The sequence below is a fragment of the Chelonia mydas genome, chromosome 21, assembly GCF_015237465.2.
Source record: "Chelonia mydas isolate rCheMyd1 chromosome 21, rCheMyd1.pri.v2, whole genome shotgun sequence".
Lineage (NCBI taxonomy): Eukaryota > Metazoa > Chordata > Testudines > Cheloniidae > Chelonia > Chelonia mydas.
The window spans coordinates 5,129,453-5,140,934 of record NC_051261.2 but is presented as its reverse complement, the minus strand read 5'-3'; the positions used below and the strand labels follow the sequence as shown (position 1 = coordinate 5,140,934).

At 51.3% G+C, this 11,482-nt stretch overlaps 1 long non-coding RNA gene across 1 annotated transcript; it reads right to left on the bottom strand.

Moving 5' to 3' along the window:
* On the bottom strand, positions 1-5,457 carry LOC122463446. The gene is made up of 3 exons (XR_006286841.1): positions 4,895-5,457; positions 1,073-2,906; positions 1-407 (listed from the first exon to the last, which is right to left on the bottom strand). It is a non-coding gene; the product is annotated as an uncharacterized LOC122463446 (long non-coding RNA).
* Positions 5,458-11,482: the final 6,025 nt, after the last annotated feature.

Sequence of the window (11,482 nt, the reverse complement as noted above, 5' to 3'; positions counted from 1 at the left end):
GTGGGGGGTGAGGCTCAGCAGGAGGATCTGAGAATGAGGGGGCCTGGGGTTCGGCACAGGGGGAGCAGCTCCCTCTACAGCAATCCCTCCCCCCTGTAGCTGAAGAGCAATGGGTGCAGGAAGTGTTGGGGTGGGGGTGGCGGGATGTGCACGCGGCACGTCCTACAGCTGGGAGAGAAATCTGGGGGTGGGTCTGAAACGACCCCGGATGCTGTGCAGTGGAAGAGGAAGTCCTGTCCCCCCCAGCCCAGATGGGACTAGCAGCTGAACTACCAGCCAGGTCTTTCCAGTCCTGCCCCCTACCCCAGAATGCTTTACCTCTCTGCCGGCTGCCCTGGACACCAAAACATACCGCTGGAAAGGTTGCATGACCGCTCTTGTGACTTCCCTATCAAAGAGGTATTTTTCTGGGGGGAAGCAAAGAAATTTGCAAGGGACATAAATTCTGCGCACACACAGGGGTACAGAATTCCCCCCAGGAGTAACAAGTGGAAGAATTGTAACCAACTGATGGGCTGGATTTTAGTAACATGAAGAGTTTTCTAACTTGTACAATCATTCTAGAAATACACAACCTCCCCTGCAACGTGGGGTGCCTCACAATGCCTTGCTGCTGTGGCTCCCCAGCAGGGCCGCTCACAAACAGCCAAACGACTTGCAGGTCACACCCTGAACGTTTGTGTATCACCACAGACGTGGTCCAGCGATTCAGATCCTGGTGGCCTGTTAGCAAACACCAGCCACGCTCTGGCTTCTGGCAGCCTCTATTACTACGTGCGCGGTGATCCCGGCACACTCCCGGTCTTCCCCACAGAAAGGTCTGTTCCCCAGCTGTCCAGATACATTCTGTCCATTGCCTCTGTGAGGGCATCAAACTACAACACCTTAAATGGAGTTCCCCACACAATTCACAATGCTGGATGAATTGTGATTAAAGAACAAAACAAGTTTATTTAACTACAAAGAGATTTTTTAAAAGTACAAATTATAGTCAGAAATGATTACAAGACAATCATAAAACGCTTCCTAGTTCTCATCTTAAACTAGACATGCTTCAAGGTGAAATTCTTACCACAGATGTTCAGTAGCATTGCTGACCAAATTACAGGGCAGGATCTGCTCCCAAGGTCCAGTGGCTGTTTCCTTTTGTCCGCTTAGGTGAAAGAGAGGTGGACAAGAAGAGATAACTTGGGATGTTTTTGCCCCTCTTTCATAGCTCAGTCACCCTTTGGAAACCATGTTCCTGAGCACGACCCCTGGTTAAAAGCGCTTTCCAGCTGAGAGCAAGGAGACACAGAGTTTGATGGGGGAAAGGTTTCATACTGTCATTTGCCAAGATCGGATCTGTGTGTTCCTGCCCTGCTTCCTTGCCAAAGAATGACCACTTGATCAGGGCCGGATTAACTCTCCTGTGGGCCCAGGACTATTCGATTTTTGTGGGGCCCCTGAGGGTTTGGAGTGGGGGAGTGGCCCAGGGCAGGGGATTGGGGTGCAGGCTCCAGCCGGGAGACGCTTACCTTGGGCAGCTCCTGGGATACCCGGCCAATGGAAGCTGTGGAGCCGAGGCTGGGGGCAGCACACAGAGATTCCCTGAACGCCCCTCGCCTAGATGCCGCAAGGGCACATTGGCGAGCCTGTGCTAGCAGCTCCGGGCCTGAAGGGGGCGCCGAGGCTTGGGGAACAGTGTCCAGCCCGCAGCGCGGAGACTTACCCCGGGCCAGATGAAAAGAAGCAGTGGGCTACATCCGGCTGGAGGGTCCGAGGGGCCCCCCTTAGCCCAAGGCCCTGGGCTGCAGCCCCTAAAGCCCCTGCATTAATCCGGCCCTGCACTTGATAGGTGATGACACCCGCCTGGGGTATCAACTTGTCTTTTGTGTTTGAGAAACAGGTTTGCCCACTCCTCAGACATGTCCGGTAAACACACAGTATTGATTTCAGGTTATGTTTAGAACTTTACCGATAATGTCGCTATGTACATTTTACCGTGATATCATTAGCAGCAAGTTTTACTTGTCACACAGTTCCTCAAGCAGGCATATTTTGTACAAAGATTTTTACAGTAGTGTCAGATGTGAATACAGGGGTGCGTTCTGTCACGGTATCTTATTGAACTTTTCTTCCTGTACTATGCCATTATTGACTTTCTGCAATAAACCTCACTGATATTGGTTATTTGAGCTCTTTTATATATTTCATAACAAACCAAAGCATGGCCAAGCAATTGACGCTATCATTCATCAACACTGCCCACCAGCCACATCGGCCGTTAATTATAGGTGGGTGCCTTCTTTAAAAAGGTCATCATGACTAGACCCGAACCTGGCACCTCTTAAAGAAGCCAGCCACCCTGGGACATCGGCCTTAAATGCTTGGCACATTCACTGCTGAAGTAAAGCCCGTCTTTGTTCCTCCCCACGCCCTCGCCCTTAAATAAGGGCCGCCCTCTCCTTGGCATTTGACACCGCTTTGACTGAAGGAGATATGCCTTGGTCTCAGTGTCTCTCTTCCTACAGAATTATTTCCGTGACTTAAAAACGCCCCCAAAGGTTACAGAAATACCAACAGGGTTTCAAACATGCTGTGACAATTCACCAAAGCGCCCGGGTCCCTGAACGGCTCCTGGAGAGACCAGGCTATACAGTGGTCAATGGTGCTCCGATTAGACCCGCAAAACCAGAATGACCCAATGGGGAGAGACAGGGTGGGGGGATATCTGGTCTGAAGTGGAGTCAGTGGGGTTACACAGCAGGAATCAAAAGCAGAATCCAGCCCAGAGTCAAACAGCTGTTGGACTTTCTGAGGGCGCGGCCCCGCACTGCACCCATTATCCTTTTCCCCTCTAGTGACTCCAGCAGTAACACCATCCAGGCAGGCTGTGCTCTTCTGGTGATGCGACTCCTACTCCCCTGGAACAGGCAGCTGATATGAGAGCGGCAATGAGAAAGAAAGAGTTGAAAGGGGCGGGGGGTGAAGGACAGCAACAGCCAGGAGGCGGCACAGCTGGGCCGCTTGGGATCACTGTTGTGTGGGCTATAGGGGCACCGACCAAAATCAGGGCCCACTTATGGCAGGGGCATTATTAGCAGTATTATGGTAGCACAGACACCCAAAACCTAGATGGAGACCCTATGGCATGCACAGTAGCAGCAGCACATTACAGTAGCACCTGCGGGTGGGGGCCTTTAGGAAGTGCACGTTATCAGCAGCACTACAATAGCACCTATGGGCTCCCCTTTTTTATGGTGCCTGGGGGGCATGCCCTGTATGGGAGCACCTGTCCCTGAACGAAGTGCACATTATCCAGGGACATGCACAGAAATTTAACTATGACCCCTTTTGGGGGGGGGCGGGAGGGCAGCCACTGTGCTCCACTGTTCCCTTCCCCCCCTCCCCACTCTGCCAGGAGCTTGCTCTTTCCCCCCACCCTGGCTCCAGCAGGAGCTCGTTCTCCCCACCACTGCAGCCTCAGGGCTGGAGAAGTTCAGTGTCCCTGAAAATTACTGGGGAGGGGGCGTGCCTCTGCTTGTCCCCCCTTTTGCAACACCCAATATTATCATACCACCTGGGAGGTGCCCCAGTATGAAGTACACATTATCAGCAGCGTTACAGTAACAGCTTCCCCTTTTTATAGTGCACATCAGCAGCAGCATTATGGTAGTCCCAGGGGGCAGAAGTGGAATTATGAGATACACATGATCAGCAACATTACAGTAACTCCTTTGGCCCCCATGGTTTGCTGTTACTTGGGACTGTGCTGAACTATTTCCATCTGGCACAATCTGAGTTACTCACAGTCCTGTTCCTCAAGGGAATCAAACCACCCAGACCTAGGCCCTTTCCTTGCTCCGACACCCCAGCCTGCCTCTCCGGCCTGCCCCATGCCCAAAGGAGCTGTTTCTCTGCTTACTTCCAGGGGCCTGGCTTCCTTTACTGTCTGCCAACTTTCCGCCCAGAACACAGCCTATCCCTCAGCCTCTGCATCTACAACCAGTCCCAGAGACACACCTGAGCTTCTGATCGGCTGTACCATGTGGCCCAGTGTCTCGGGTGGTGGCTCCCCATTGCTCAGAGCTATCTCTACACAAAGGGGCATTTAATTGCTCCTTCCACTTAGCTGGAAAGAAAAGCTCTTCACACACTCAGGTCTGTAATTGATCTAAAGACAAAGACCCATGATCACCTTCCAGCATAACAACAGTTAATGGCCACATATTCTGGAATGGGTATGAATCCTCATACCTCTGGGATGGGGCACAGGGGCTGTTTATACAGGAACCTCCCTTGCCTGGTGCCGAGATGCAGCCATATCTGGGGTGGGGAGCAGGGGCTGTTTATACAAGAATCCCCATGGGCACTCCGGTTTATAGTTTAACTCTTTGGGAACAGCACAACAGGCAAAGCAAGAGGAGTTTAACCACAGTAACTTTTACCCTCAACGCACACAAGAGTGATGGATATTCAGATAGAACAAACAAAGCCCATATGGCTCCCCCACTCCCTCCCTGTCTCTGCTCACCTCCCCATCTTGCTTTTAGGGACTTGAGAGTCCACAGGGTTGTCCTCCTGCTGGCATTGTCAGGTGATACTCAGCTGATGTACCAGGCCATGTATTTCCAGGAGCTATTGAAACATTTCAATTCTGTGGACCAGGCCTCTCTGGAATCCTAGGTCCTATTTGGAGTCCCAAATAGGAATCCTAACTAAGACAGAGCAGGACAACTACAATGCTTAGGGAAACCGCCCATGACTCTTCAGAGAGGAGACTGAAAGAGTTTGGCTTGTGTGGCCTAAAAAGAGCGGATGTGGTTGCTCCCTGTAAGTACACCAGGGAAGAGAAAGAGCCAGTGAAGCTAAAGGACAATGCTGGCCCAAAAGCCAAGGGGAATAAACTCACCAGGGATCAGCTGAGGCTGGAAATGAGAAGCCTGTTCCCACCCCCAGTGGAGGGGGAAGGTTCTGGAAAACCCCAAACTAGCAGCAAGCTGGAGCAGTTTTCAAAGGGGATTCTCTGTCATAACCTTCCCCATAAAAGAGAGCCTGGCCTAGAGCCGGCCCTTAAATATACTTCCTGGCCCTGCTTTACTCACTGATCAGCTGCAGGTGGTGAAACTCCCTGTCCACCTGCAGATCAACCTGGCTCCTCCTCCTACCAAGGCATCCACAGCTGATGAGGACTGTGCTGTCAGCCCTTACAATGAGCTGCCCTGGGGCTCTGCTGACAGCTCAAGGTTCTCATAGATCTCAAAGCTGGAAGGGATCCCTGTGATCATGTCATCTGGCCCCCTGCCTGACCCAGGCCCTGAATTAATCCCTGCTGGAACCAGAGCAGATCTCTTAGGAAAACACCCCGTCTTGATTTAAACCTGGCCAGAGCTGGAAAATGCACTGCAGCTCATGGGGGGAGCTGTAAACCAGGATGCCTGCTCTGTCCCCAGCACAGGGAGGGGATTGGGGTCTAGTCTGGGGTAGAAGCCAGGACTCCCAGGGCATGGACACGGACGGGAGCAGGGGAGGGAGAAGAGGGGATTTACCACAGCCCAGGCTGTTCTCTCCCCTGAATGTCCTGAGATCTGCCAGTCAAAAGGACCTCTGTACCAGCCATCTACTCAGCAATAAGCCAGATCACTGCTCCCCTCTACTCCCCCCGCCCCCAGCCTGGGCACTGACCCACAAGGCCCTCTCCTGCTTGCCTGAGGCTCCCCCTGCTATAACACTCTCCCACCCTGCTCCTGGTCAAGTTCAGGATTCACCTTGCCCGGGCCACCTTCAAAGTCTGTGCCTTCAACGTGCGCTGCTTTGGAGAGGCCAAGTGGCCAAGGCGTGGGTGATAAGAGCACTGATTGAGGCGCTTGCTGGGGGCTGGTTCTGAGAGCGGCCTGGCTCCATAGGCGGTTTTTAGGGACCAGCCTGGCTCTGGAGGGCTGGAGGTGGGTCTGTCACGGGCTCTGCCCGGAGAGCAGGAACTGATGAAGCCAGTGCGGTACCTGGCTGCCCACGCCTCCCTGCTCAGCATGCGTCTCTGCAGATCCTGGTGCTCTGTGACATTGCCATGGTGCAGCAGGACGGAGACACCACAGGAGAGGCTGTCCCCGCCCTAGCGAAGGAACTGACCGGGTACCGGGCCCAGCCACGAGGCCCGGGTTCTACTCCTGGTTCTCAAAGGGGAAGGATGCGTCTCGTGCAGTGGTTCTCAAACTTTTGTACCGGTGAACCCTTTCACATAGCACACCTCCGGGTTCGACCCCCATTATAAGTTAAAAACACTTTTTTATATATTTAACACCATTATACATGCTGGAGGCGGAGCGGGGTTTGGGGTGGAGGCTGGAGGGTGGGCTGGGGTGGGGTAGAGGGTGGAGACTACTAACAGTTCAAATCTTCACTGACAGGAAGTGCTGCAACTGAAAGATACGAGCAAGACTCTGTGTTGCCGCTCACAAGAGGCGTGTCACACAAGGCTCTGACCAGGATCTCGGGGCTTTAAGCCCCCTTTATACCTCTCTGATTCTGGGCTCCTCAGGCTCTGAGGGCCTGTGCAGCCTCCTGTGTACATTAGAGCACGACGCACCCACACAGGTCCCACCTGTTCCTGGAATAGTCACAACCCCGCATAACCCTCAGCAGCTTTCCCACTGCTGCTGCCAATGGGTTTCCCTGCAAGTAGTATAAGGGCCCTACCGTCAATCAAACCCTAACCCCGCCACCTGACCCATTGACCCCGCCCCTTGACCCCTTAGCCCCGACCCCAGCTCAAGGGGGCCCTACTATCAATCAAACCCTAACCCCGCCCCTTGACCCCACCCCCTTGACCGGAAGTCCCGCCCCATCTGGGGTATTACTTCCAGGGTCAAGGCTGCCACATGACTGGAAGCAATCAAACCCTAAACCCGCCCCTTGACCCCGCCCCTTGACCCACCCCCCTTGACTGGAAGTCCCGCCCCCATCTGGGGTATTACTTCCAGGGTCAAGGCTGCCACGTGACCGGAAGCAAGGTTTGTCATGTGACCCCTCTAACAACTCCTCCCACTGCCCTCTACCAATCAGGAGAGGTTTCGCCCCTGTAGGACTTCCCCTCAAGAGGAGATTTAACCAATCAGGACGAATTCCGGGGCGGGGTGTCCTCTCCGGAAGTGGGTTTTGTGACCCCTCTAACAACTCCTCCCCCCACCCTCTACCAATCAGGATGGGTTTCGCCCTTGTAGGACTTCCCCCAAGAGGAGCTTTGACCAATCAGGGCGAGTTCCGGGGCAGGGGTGACCCGTCCGGAAGTGGGTCTTGTGACCCCTCTAACGACTCCGCCCCCAAACCTCTACCAATCAAGAGAGGTTTCTCCCCTGTAGAACCTCCCCAAGAGGAGATTTGACCAATCAGGATGAGTTCCGGGGTGGGGTAACCCTACCGGAAATGATTCGCGTGTGACCCCTCTAACGACTCCTCCCACCGACCTCTACCAATCAGGCCGCCCGGAGACCAGATTTGACCAAAATAGGGCACGTTCGGGGACGGGGTGAACCGCCCAGAAGAGAGGCGTGTGACCCCTCTGCCAATCAGAGTGCAGCACCATCACCCCATAAGTCCCAGCGTCGGGCGGAAGAGGCTGTCTTTTACCAAGAGCGTGTGTTTTACAAATCGTGGAAACATGGACTCCTTCACCACCCCCGTGAGAACTTCGGACTTTGTTTTAGCCCCGAGGACCTTTGGACTTGTGTGGAGAAAGCGCTACATCAGCAACAGTTCTGAGGAGGACCCTTTGGCCCAGCTGTTGATGGACACACCGGAAACCGACCCCGAAACCCGGCTGCTTGTGAGGCACCGCGATGAGCATGATGGCCTCTTGTTGTCCACCCCCCGAGAGGTGGAAGGGATCATGGCTTGGGGGAGTTACGGGCGGACAAGGTGAATGAAAAAGACGTGGCTCAGGTAAATGAATGCTTAAGAGGTGACGGTCGAGGTTGGGGGTGTAACGGGGCTAGGAACCAGGGATTGTGTAAATCAAAAACCAAGCAGTGGGGTGCTTACGCTATTTCTTTTTTGAAAAAATCTCTCGACAGCTCGATGACGCCTTTCTGGAGGCCTTTGAGAACTTACACATCAGTAGCCCTGTGGGAGTAAATGTATCATGCATCAGCTGTTTTTGCTCCTGTCTGAGACACAGATCTCAAGAGGAAAAGGACAAAATGGAAGAATGAACCAGCACAGACACCCTCATGTTAGGAGTCAAGGCGTCCTTTTTTACAGGCGGTTGTAAAAGGTTGTGTTAAACCAGGCGATTAATAAAACTTATTTAAATGTGTTCATATGAATGTTGTCCCCCACCCTCACTTGTGTTAGTAAAAGATGGTACCGGTAACAGTCATGTCTCCACAGGCGTCTCTGTTAAAGAAAATATATTACACCCCTGGGGAAGTTGGGAGCTTTGGTGGGGTGAACCCTCTTTTTCAAGTGGCCAAAAAGCATAGTAAACTTTAAATAGAAGACAAGTAACAGCTTGGCTTTCAGACCAGGATGCTTACACTTTACACAAACCGGCTAGAATACGTTTTAAAAGAAACAAGACCATTGTTTCAGATGTGGATGCGCAATGGCAGGCAGATTTGGTGGATAGGCACCAGTTCTCCAAACATAACAGCAATTTTAAGTACATCTTAACAGTGGTAGACATTCTATCCAAATATGCCTGGGCCTTAGGCCTAAGGGACAAGACGAGTGGGGAGGTAATCAAGGCCTTTAAAGCTATTTTTAGCGAAGGGCGTGTGCCTCAAAAATTACAAACCGATCGGGGGAAAGAATTTTTAAACAAACCCTTAAGCAGATTGTTAAAGCGGCACGGCGTTCACCATTTTGTTACTAATAATGAAGTCAAAGCAGGGGTCGTGGAGCGATTTAACAGAACTTTAAAAACTAGGATGTGGAGATATTTTACAGCCCATAACACCTTTCCCTACATTGATGTGTTACCTGACTTTACAAAGAGTTACAACCAGAGCTTTCACAGAACCATACATACCAGACCCACTGATGTTAACCCTTCAAATTCTCTGAAGGTATGGAAAATGGTTTATGGCGATGGTTTTAAAATAAAACCGGTTGTTGCCCCTTTTAGAAAAGGCGACCACGTGAGACTATCTAAAACCAAAGGAGCTTTTCAAAAAGGTTATGAACAGACATTTACCGATGAGATATTCATAGTGGATGAAGCCTTAACCAGGGGTCAGAGACCTGTATACCGATTAAAAGACTACGAGGGTGAGACAGTTACTGGATCTTTTTACCCTGAAGAATTACAAAAAGTAAACCCCAAACGAGACAGGATTTACAGGATTGAAAAAGTTCTAGCGGAGAAAGGAAAAGGGAGAAAAAAGCAACTACTGGTGAAATGGTTGGGGTGGCCTGATTAGTTTAACAGCTGGGTGAAAGCTTCTCAACTCTGTGACATTTAGACGCAAACAAACAAAAGTTATTCCTCCCCGCAAAGACAGAGAAGATGAGCGACGGCGGGTTTTACATGACTTTGCCCAGCAACGCCAGCTCTGCAGTTTTTCCCCAAAACACCAGCTTGAACTTTACAATACGGCTAATTAAGCCCTTGGATCTCTGGGGTGCCTGGGAGGTGGGGTTAGTGGAAATACAATACCCGCACAGCTGGAACACTATCAACGAAGACACCCCTTTTGAAGTCACTTTTGGAGATATGGCATGGAGTTTCATCCTATGACAAGGTTATTACGCATCCATACCCGAATTACTGGATCATATGAACAGTATCATAGCTCGTCACCCCGGACCTCCTGAGATGGTCATGAACTACGACCCTGTGGGTAGAAAAATTAGACTTAAATCCGCCGCTTTTACTTATATGTTTTCTACCAGCGGCGAGCTAGCTAACATTCTGGGCTTGGGCCCCAAACACAGCGTCCAAAAATTCCCTTTCTCGGCAGACATTACAGGGGGGTTTAATTCCTTGTATCTGTACACGGATATCGTAGAACATCAGTTTGTGGGGGACTTTTCTGTTCCCCTGTTACGTTGTGTCCCCGTCCAAGGAAGGAACAATGAGTTTGTCACCATCACCTACGATAAACCTCATTACGTCCCTATCAGTAAACATCACATCGACACCATTACCATTGAAATAAAGACAGATCAGAACAAAAGCGTCTCATTTCGCTTTGGCAAGGTGATCATCAAGCTACACCTGTGCCCCCGGAGAGAGCGAGTTTTCTAAAAAAGCAAAACAGTATTATGGCGATCCTAAAAAATTACGGCGACCCCAACGTCTACAGAAACTATTACAAAGCCCAGGCGGGATACACCCTTCCCGGATATCATGGGGCCCCCGTGATGTATGGGGCAGGCGTGGGTGGAATATTCCATAGCCTCTTTCGAAAAGCCGTACCGCTTTTGAGGAGGGGGCTAGAGATTATTAAACCCCACGTAAAAAACGCTGCTCAAAACATAGCTAGAGACGTGGTAGGTCACGTCTCCCGCACTGCTCTGGAGAAGGTGGGGTACACAGCTTCACAGGAAGGATCGGGGCTGATGTACATTAAAAGGAGGAAGAAGAGAAAGAGAAATGCGTCAGACCCGCGATGCGCAGGTCCCCCGAAACCCTTTAAAAGAAGGGCTTTGACCCGCAGGGTCGGCCATAAGCGAAAGTCCAAGAGGAAGCCTGGGCGAAAGAGGAAACACTCGCCGGCTGATACGAGAGATATATTTTAATCAACATGGCTTTCGTTCACTGCTTGTCTGAAGAGTGCACCAAATCCGAAGTAGACTCGTTCCAAATAGCCCCTACGCAGACCAGCATTGAGAAAAGCATCTACATCGAGGTGCCACCTCTGTCGGCCGTTACGGAGTCTGCCCCCATTGACCTTTTTATAGCAGGGAATGGCGTAGATTATATGGATTTAAACAACACACTTCTGTACCTGTGTTGCAAGATTGGAAAAAGAGACGGAACTGAACTCGACGCGGACGCCAAGGTGGGCCTGGTGAATTACCCAGTGGCCTCTATTTTTAGTCAGCTGGATGTCACGCTCAGAGACCGCCTTGTAAGCCAAAGCAACAACTGTTACCCTTACAGGGCCTTTATAGAATCGGTGCTCAATTACAGCAATGACACCCTCGCCACGCAATTTTCCGCTGGCCTCTTTTACAAAGACACTGCCGGACAACAGGAAGACACAGACTTGGATGGTGAGAATCTACGGTTTGTGCGGCGTGCAAAGCTGACCGCTCAAAGCAGAACAGTAGAGCTTCTGGGTCATCTACACAGCGACCTGTTTTTTCAAGAAAAACTATTGTTGAACGGAGTGGATGTGAAAATTAAACTGATGCGCAGTAAAGATCCTTTCTGTTTAATGGGCAGCGGAACCGAAGGCTTTAAACTGCGCATTCTATCAGCATCCCTTTTTGTGAAGAAAGTACGGGTGGTCCCGAGCATTCGTCTGGGGCACACCGAGGCCCTGCTTACCGCTAATGC